The sequence below is a fragment of the Falco punctatus genome, assembly GCF_963210335.1.
Source record: "Falco punctatus genome assembly, chromosome: Z".
Lineage (NCBI taxonomy): Eukaryota > Metazoa > Chordata > Aves > Falconiformes > Falconidae > Falco > Falco punctatus.
Window position 1 is genome coordinate 57,392,451 of NC_137586.1, and position 9,209 is coordinate 57,401,659.

Consider the following 9,209-nt stretch of genomic DNA (forward strand, 5'->3'; position numbering starts at 1 on the left):
CCTCAACTGTCTGCTAAAAAGATTTACAATAGCTTTGCAGAGTGAACTAAGGAGAAATGTGAAATAGAAATGAAAACATCAGTCAGACTTCATCACATGCCTTTCTCTAAAGTTTCATTCTCCAACAGTGTGAATCCTGGACTAATTCTTACGATTTCTAAGAGAAATCTTTTGTCTGTCTGTGTCCTACTGTGGGTATCAATATCAATACAACTGATTTCTTTACGTAAATCTTAGCACTGAAATTTTTGTCAAATTGAAGTTTCAAAATGTTTTCCCTGTAGTTTGTGAAATCATATATTCGGAGTCTTCAGATAACCACAAGGTATATTATGATGGTTTTGTATTGTGAAAGCTTCACAAATTTTGTGGTAATGACCGCTATCTAAAATATACCTATAAGATCTGGTTTAAATAGAGATGTTAGAGCAGTCAGATAGAAAAAAAATACAAATAGAAAGCACTTAGGCTATAAATGTCTTGGTTACATTGGAGGGCTAAAAATATTACTGCCAATATTGGATATTACTCGTGGGTATTGGAAAGAATTGAAAACTTTCCCACTATACTGTGCAAAGTAGTCCTGCAAAGACGTCGTATATAACACCCAGAGCACTGGAACAGATTGAAAGACTGGACCGTTGGTCAACAGCATACTTATGGGTTGTTTTGCTCTGCAGTTTTTATTACTCACTGTCAGGAATAGCAAGGCAAAATGTATGTACTTATATACAGTCCACTCCTATTAGAGAGGGCAAAAATAATTTGTTCAGTTATTTATTTGTTTAATAAGGATTCAGTGAATGATAAGCAGAGGTTTGAATGAACAAAATCACCTCTTTGCAGAGGATCAGCACAGGACCTACACAACAGTTAAGATTATGTCAATGGTTTTTAAATGGGATTGATACAGATTTAGCGCTGCCATAGAGAAATTGTTTTTTCCATTTGCCTTGTATCTTCTTATTTGTGCTGCTGAAAAGCTCTAATACAGTGTCTGTTTTGACATGCAAACTATTTTGTGTAATTGCAAAGGCCAAAATTATCAGAGAGGCAACAACATTTAGATTGTTTTGAATGTCACAGCACATTTCAAATTGCAGTCCATCATGGCTGTAAAGTCTTTCTATGTAACTTTTGAATTTAATTTTAAAATTAAGAATCACTCTTTTTTTGGTTTCACCCAATATATAATTTAACTAGGGAAATGACTAACAGACCTAGGAAAAGTAATTTCTAATAATTCATTAAATTTGAAGTAATTGTGTTTGAACATCTTTGTTTAGAAAATAAAAGAAGAATCTATATACAATGATCTATGACAGATTAATGCAGTGATGGTATGATGTCTTGTGAAGTTCACCATAATGATGAAATAGACTCAGTGGAAGAACAATGCTGTCTAAATAATGAAAGATTGGATCTGAAATCTAGTTTTGCAGGCCACTGTAAATTATTACATGAGATATTTGTCTGATAAACATTTGCAGGTAACAATAATACTGAGACTTTCCAAGAAAGTAATTGAAAGCACTTTCAAAGGAAGCTCAGTGAAAGCATTCCTGCAAAGTCTTTGCCAGTAAGTAGGTAAGTGATCACACTGAGGTGATTACCTGCCACAACAATTTCTTTAATTTGAAGTTCCACCCATTTCCTTGGCACTACTCATGAGTTTAAAAGCAGCCAAAACTGTTGCAAAAGGATTTTAAGAAGACAAGCTCTGCATATATTTTCACTGAAATATTCATTTCACTGTAATTCTCCCAAGCTCCCCAAAGCTGGATGGTCAGACTTTCTCTGTGGAAGAAACAATTCAAATAATGTATTTCCACTGCTCTGCAAAACAAGGATGAATCAAATATTTTAAAATCTTTCTATATATTTCAAAATCTGTTACCTTTGAAACACATGCACCTTTCTTGTTCATCTACATGTGGACTAAAGTCAAAAGAACATGTGAGGTGCAGTTTGCACTTTAAAGCTCTGTTTCCATAAATTGGTACATGGCAGGTATTTTGCACAAAATGCAAAGCTCTTAATTTGCTTATTCTGTTTGAAAACATGAGAGCCTTTTTTTTTCTGAAAGATGGACTTTCCTGGAAATAGCTGAAATGTGAATTGTAACCAGCCAGTACCAGTTTGAAATTGGAATGAGAGGACTGGGTGCTATAGTTTTGCTCCAGTTTTTACAGAGACAAAGACATTCAAGCAGTGTTTTGCTTCTCCAGTTCTTTTGCACACTAAATGAGGACAGACATTTTGATTACAATGCATTATGCAGTTTCCTAACTAGATTCCTTTTTTCTTTTCTTTTCACCTGACTATATTTTCTATTGCTGAAATGTTGTGAAATAGCTTTGCTTCTGTATCATACTTTGGTTCTGACTTTGAGAAAAACTTGATGATTTACTGGCTGATGGTTAGGATACAAAACAACAGGCAAGAGGGGCATCAAAGAAATACACAGATGTCTTCATTAAAGATTTCTAAATCTGTAAATATGTGATAACATTAATTATCCTGACTTAAAATTATATTCAAAAGGTATTTATGAATACTCTTCTGCCAACCACTGCATAATCTACAACTTGAAAGACATGCAGAAACCAAGTGCATTTTCTGCCTGATGCACAGGAACGTACGTTTTTTGTGTGCAAATGCTGATAAACGGACTAATGTATGTTGCAAACAATAGAGGTGTTGTAAAACATAGAGAACATGTGGTTATATGTTGTGTTAAAAAAGAATAATCACAAAGGCAAATGAAAAAGAATAATCACAAAGGCAAATGAATCCAGTGCTTAGGGATTTTTTCTGATTTCTTAGCTAGGATTTAAGTTTGTCCAGGACAAAACAATGGTGAGCTGCAGTCATAAAAAACCCCTGTGGCTATCTAAATGCCTCTCTAGGCTCTGTATGCTGGTTTTTGGTCTGTACATTAGTGTCCACCATTCCTTTTACTCCTTGCTGCCGGGCATAAGCAGCTCTCTGGGTTTCAATGAGAGCTAAGTGTGACAGATTATGCTGTCTGAAAGGTACAAGTCTGGGACGCCAGTAGAGCTGCACTCTCTGTGTTGACTGACTTCTGGTATGGGGATTGCTCACACAGTGCTGCATTGTATCATGTAGACTTGCTCCTTTTCCTGTGCTCGTTTCAGGGACCCCTGACCTCTTGATTGCACCTGTGCATGCAGTGAGGTGGCAGACCACCAGCACAGACAGTAGGAGACCTGACTCTCATTCTCCGCTTTCAGCTCTGTCTGAGGCATGGCGAGTACTTTGTTCATTTCATTTCTTTCCATCCAAATGTTTAAGACTGAATAGGAGCTGAGAACCACTGCTCTGCTGACATGGAGCAGAGCACAGAATAAATATTCACTGAAATCAGTGGGTTTGGATGAGAACTTAAGGACATGCTTGAACCTTTTTAAGTTTGTGGCCAGCCATATGTTTTTCCTAAATAGGCATCAGTGTAATCAGGTTTTGCAATGTCATTGTTTCACAGCAAATTGGCACCACTAAGCTGTAAAAACTGTGCTAGCAAAAACCCTTTTGTGGATATTGCCACAAAAATGTCAACTTTCCTCCCTTAACATTCAGATGTGGAAAAACAAAGCCAAATGCTTACATTATAGAAATTCTGGGTCATGCATACACACACTTGCAAAACTCTGAAGACAACCTCTAATTCCATGCTAACTAGATATATGAAGACAAAAACAGTGTTTTCTGCTGGGAGCTTACAAGGTCTTTTTATGTTTTACTTTTCTATAAAGGACTAGAAAGAATTAATGGAAGGAAAAGATCTGTAGTATCAGGTAAGTCTTCATTATTGAATCTCACAAGCCTCAGAATTGCATAGGATGAGGTGTTTCTTCCCATTTACCCCAGCAGTTATTATTGTAAAAAATAGATCTGTAAGTGCTTGGTAGTGAAGACACTGCTTCACTGTGTTGGTTTTCTTTTCTCTTCTCTGGAACGGAGACATGAAGGTCAGATGCTAATTCTGGATAAACAATTTTTCATATTTATTTTTTATCAGCATCATCTAGAATCTTGGCAGACAACTCAAGCAGTTTTGTTGGTGGCACCAGACTTGTCCTTTGGTGCAGCTACTGCTAACAGCCTGAGTAATCTCATCCTCTTAACCAAAGTTGTTTAGTGACAAATGCTTCTCTGTCAGGGAATTCACCATGTTTCCTTCTGTGCATCAACTTTCTCAGAATACTGTGTGATATGGAAAATGCCAGAAACTGCTAGAACTTCATGACCAGCATGACCTCATATAAAACCATTTAATCCCTACCACTTTATTAGCATATGTTTGTGAACTTCTCTTTCTCCTCATTCTTTTCAAATCTCACATGAAAACAATCCTTTTTGCCCTTCAAATTATTTTAATTCTTTATCTCAAACTTTGTTTATCAGTACACACAGAAAAACAGGTTGTGAAACATTTGGTACAGAACTTGCCTGAAAGAATCGCTGTGAAATGTTTTCATGTATTATCAAAACTGCAGGCTCATTTTTTGCCCATTCCACCTCAATAAATGCTTCCATTTTGCATCAGAGATCATGCTACATATATCACATTACACCTGCTTGTGAGATACTACTGGCTGTGCCATATTAATAAGGGAAGATATCTTGGGCCTATTAACTTATTTTGCTCTGAGTAACTCAATTCTAACATAATTTATTCATAATTCATCTTAGAGAGTAAATAATCTTTGGTTTTACTAACCTTAGAAATCCCACACAGTCCTGGGATCATGGCAAATATTTAGCAATCATTAGACCATGAACCAAATGAGTGGAAATAATCTGTTAGCCTCTGTTGCCACAACTTTGCTGTCGGAGGAGGAAGAAGGGGGAGATGCAGGGTACTGGCAAGTTCCCAGTCACCCTGTAGAGGAAAATACAAAATACATTTCTGAAACCTTGGGTTTAGTGGCAAGCAATTATTAACTTGTAGAGAGATTGAGAAGTGGATACTGAATTAAATACAAATTGGCTCTTTCCTGCTGAATAGATAAAAGTTTTTAAAATAAGTTGATAGTTTTTGCTTTCAAGTGCTGCAAATTAACCTGTCATAAGCACTTGGGACAGCTGTCAGCATTAGCTGGTGCTTTGGAGATGCAGGAAGGAAAAAACACATCTGTACATGTGTGTGTGCAAGATTAATGAGATGGCAAGCCAGTTATGTCTAATAAATATCAGAAATACCAAACCTGGCAATTATTTGCATGGTTGCATTCTCAAAATCCAAACCAATAATTTTTCTACAAGGAAAAAACAGAAAACATTTGCAGTGGAACCAGGAGTTTAGGAATTTTTTAGAACGTATTCAGTTAATATGACTAATATTGATCATGTAGTCACCAGTAAGCACTAAGCTACTATGCAGAAAGTGGAGGTTTCCTCTTGCATCTTTACTGGCTTTATAAAAGAGAAGTGAGCCATCAGTGTGCATTTTAAGACACGACTTAGGTGCTTTACTCTGCAGGGAATTTTTGACTGTGAATCCCCATACTAGATAGTTATCTCTCACACTTTTAATTCAGGAAGAAAGAAGCAGGAAGACCTCATGCAAGTGTTTAAGTGTTGTGGAAAACATGATAAGTAAGTATTGGATGGATCATCCTGTAATTTTGTAACCCACAATTAGATTGAATGCATGTTGCTTAAAATATATTATGTAAACTGTCCCTTTCTCTATGTACCTCTCACTGTCCCTCAAACCTTTTGAGAATTACTTCTGAGAAAACATCTATTTCCCCAGTTTTTCAGCAAGCTAAGGAATTTTCCATACCTATTTCTATGAAAAAAATAAAAATAATAATAATAAAAAAAGTGTACATCTTTCCGTGTTTTGCTGCAGCAATATAATCAGAACAATAATTCAGGAGCACAGAGAGACTGAAACACCCCTCCAAGACTATTGCCACATTTAACCATACATCACACTATGCCATAGAAAAATGGATTATGCAAAACTTTTTCCTTTCTTGGCTACATCTACAGGAAAATGAAGCACATAACTTGCACTCATTGCTGGAACCCAGCTATTATTAGCAATGCCCAGGCAGGTTTACATGGGACCCTGGCAGAAAACCCCAGGCCCAGATCGCTCTTTTGTTTCCACCTCTGTCAAAGGACATCACCAAGAAATTTTGTTTTATTGTCAACATGGATGAGGACTTCTTGGACTTCATCCCAGCCATATTTCCAGTCTGGTCAGAAGGAAAGAACATGCCTGGGCTCAGCAGCACATAGTTGCACAAGATCCCTGAACTGTCCTCCAAGCAGGAGGGCAGGATTCAGCTGCCTATAAACAGGTTTCTTGTGCCACTGGAGAGTCCGTGAGGAGTGAGAGTCATTTGTGTGGCCTGGCAGACATGGTACAGGCCTTGAAGATCTTTAATGACAGGTCAGGTCTGCAGTGACAGCTCAAGGCCAGGCAAAATATCTTATATTGCCTGTAATGACAATGGGTACATGTTTAGTTAATTGAATGCTGCCAGATATATCTAGAAGGCACAGTGCAGCATCATTCATAGATACTGATCAGAACCTGAAAGCAGTACAGCTCTTTTGTTATGGTATTCCATCTCTGATGCATTGTAGAGAAAGGTGATTAACTTGCCTGTGGTGATGGGGCTGCTTTACTTATGGCACTGGAAGTGAATAGACCAGAGCTGGCTTAGGCAATGGCATAGCACTGCACTGGGCAGTGGTACAGGAATGACACATCCAGAGTTGCTATTCAGTACATACCCAGGAAGGGAGAAGATGGATTTGGTTATTGAAAAGTATTTCACTTAACATAGGTTAGGAAGCTATTACTTCATGATTGCTGTGCAGAAAATTAAACAGGCTAAATCACACATATGAACCACATGAAACTGATAAAATTACATGAAAAAAATTACACAGACTTCTTTCTGTAGGGTGTCACTGTGTCAGAGCTTCAATATTTATAACTACTTCAAGCCACACTCTGAGAAGTGCTGAGCAGAAGCATGTTCTCCTAAAGCCAGAGTGAATCACAAAATTCAAGAATATGCCATTTGGATTCTGATACAGAGTATCAAGGCCTTTACATATTCTTGGGTACTCAAGGACAGCTCTTTTCATCACTGAAGCCTGAATATGCAGAGTTGAAGCCCCTACACCATCTACTCCAATTCCAACACTGTTAAAATGTCAGTTCAACCCCCTACTTTCTAAGCAATTCTTTAATCTCTAAGCACAAGGCCTCTGAAATCTGTTACTGAAAGTCAGGCTCCTTAGAACTGCCTAAAACATTTCATACATAGGTAAAACTTCTTCAGCATCTTAAAAAGTGGAATAAGAGCACTTGAGTGATGCAGGATTTGAAAGAAACAACTCAACATTTGTAAATCCTCACATAATTATACTTTAAAAGAGAAGCTGGATATTTGTAAGTACAAAAGTTTTCATTCGTAATTAAGATTCCAGCAAATGCAGATTCCTGAGATATAATGGCAACACAAACAACCATAGTAGTGAACCACTTTGGTACACAGAAACAAGGAGTAGTTCCTCAGTGAATTAAAATAAACAGCACAGGTGAAAGACTTAGTGTTTTTGTTTTTCCTAGCAGCCCAGCAGAGAAATGCATTTTTTTCTAAAGTAGAGCAGTGACAAGTGAGACTTGGAGCCCCAGCTCCCAGTTAAAGGAACCCTGCAGCAGGCAGGAAGAAAGCTCCTTCTGGAATAACAATGGGGTTCAGCTTGAAGCAGTGTTTTATGAAGATGGGTCATCAAACCACCAGGTTTTCCCCTGATTTTTAAACACCTGGCAGCAGCCAGCCAGTGTCCCATCATGGCTTACCACGCTAGTCTCTGAAGACTTACAGAGACTTGCAGCCTCTCTTAGCAATTTTTTTTTTTTTTTAACACACATCCAAACAACAAAAAAGAACTCATGCCATGTTTTTCATTTCTCATGTTTCCTATCTCTGCATCATGTACTCCAACTTCTCCCAAATGCAAGTGCTCGCTGCCCAGAACAGCACAGGATTTGTAGACCAACAGCTGATGTGCAACAGAGATGTCTTGCAACTCTGCCATGGAATACATGGCTGTGGGTACTGGCAGCTCCCCCTCAGCAGTAGCGTTTGCTCTGAAGCCAGTTCTGCTTCACACACTGCCCTGGAGCCAGCTGCAGACTATGCCACTGACTGCCATGGTACCACCAGTGGTTTAAGAGCCATGCTAGTCACAGCTGTGATTGTGTGACATTTTTCTAAACAGGCGATTGAGACTTGTCAATTACTCTCTAATGAGCTTAACACCATTTTATTGACATATTTACATTTTATGTCTTTCCTTTCCTCATTCTAATGAGGAAAATCAAATTTATAATTTTAAATTAATCATTTAACATCGTATCACAAGACTTTCTGGATTTAATGCTTTGCTTAAAATGACCCAATCTTATTCTCTGATTCCTTTTTAGCTATATACTATCCATATGAACTTTAAAAATATATGTGAAAGAGAGTACTCAAAATAGAGGTAAGATGTAGAGAATAATTGTCCATTTTGTGACTCATCTTTGACTCTGAATTCTAGTATTTTTAGCAGATTTTTCTAGATTTCTTTTCCTTAGGTTTTTTTTCATTGCTCCTAATTATACTTTTTGAAGCACATTTCATAAGGCTTTTATATAAAGCCTTGTCTTTTATATTTTAGTAGGAATGGTGTCCCAGTAGCTCATTTTTGGATATAAGATATCCATATATTTGTGGCAGAGCTAAACAGTATAATGAAAAATTATAATTGTACCTCGAAATATCCTGTGCATTCCTTGTCACAAAGCAAATGCCAGCTCTGAGATCCTTTGATACAGGTATCTTGTGCCTTTATTGCACAAAACGAGGCCTTGCTAGAAATGGAAAAATCTGCATGCATGGTGCTTAGTGTGTCCAAGACTACATCTTAACTGCATGGCTCTCATAAGCCTTTCTTACTCAGGCCTCTGTCACATACCCCAAAGACATTACTCTTCCACCTCACATACATTCCACTGAGTTTACCATCTAAAGAGACACCCTAAGTCTTTGTGTACTACGAAACCTGGTCATTTCATCTAGTCCTATTTTTCATGGGGTTTATTGACCAAGAGTCAAGTTTTTGATCCTTTTGTAGAAGGGAGCCTGAATATATATCTGAATATATAC

At 37.5% G+C, this 9,209-nt stretch overlaps 1 long non-coding RNA gene across 7 annotated transcripts in view; it reads right to left on the reverse strand.

Moving 5' to 3' along the window:
- Positions 1-9,209, reverse strand: part of LOC308056686 — a 93,252-nt gene that overhangs the window by 43,763 nt on the left and 40,280 nt on the right. The gene's annotated exons all lie outside the window — the stretch shown is intronic.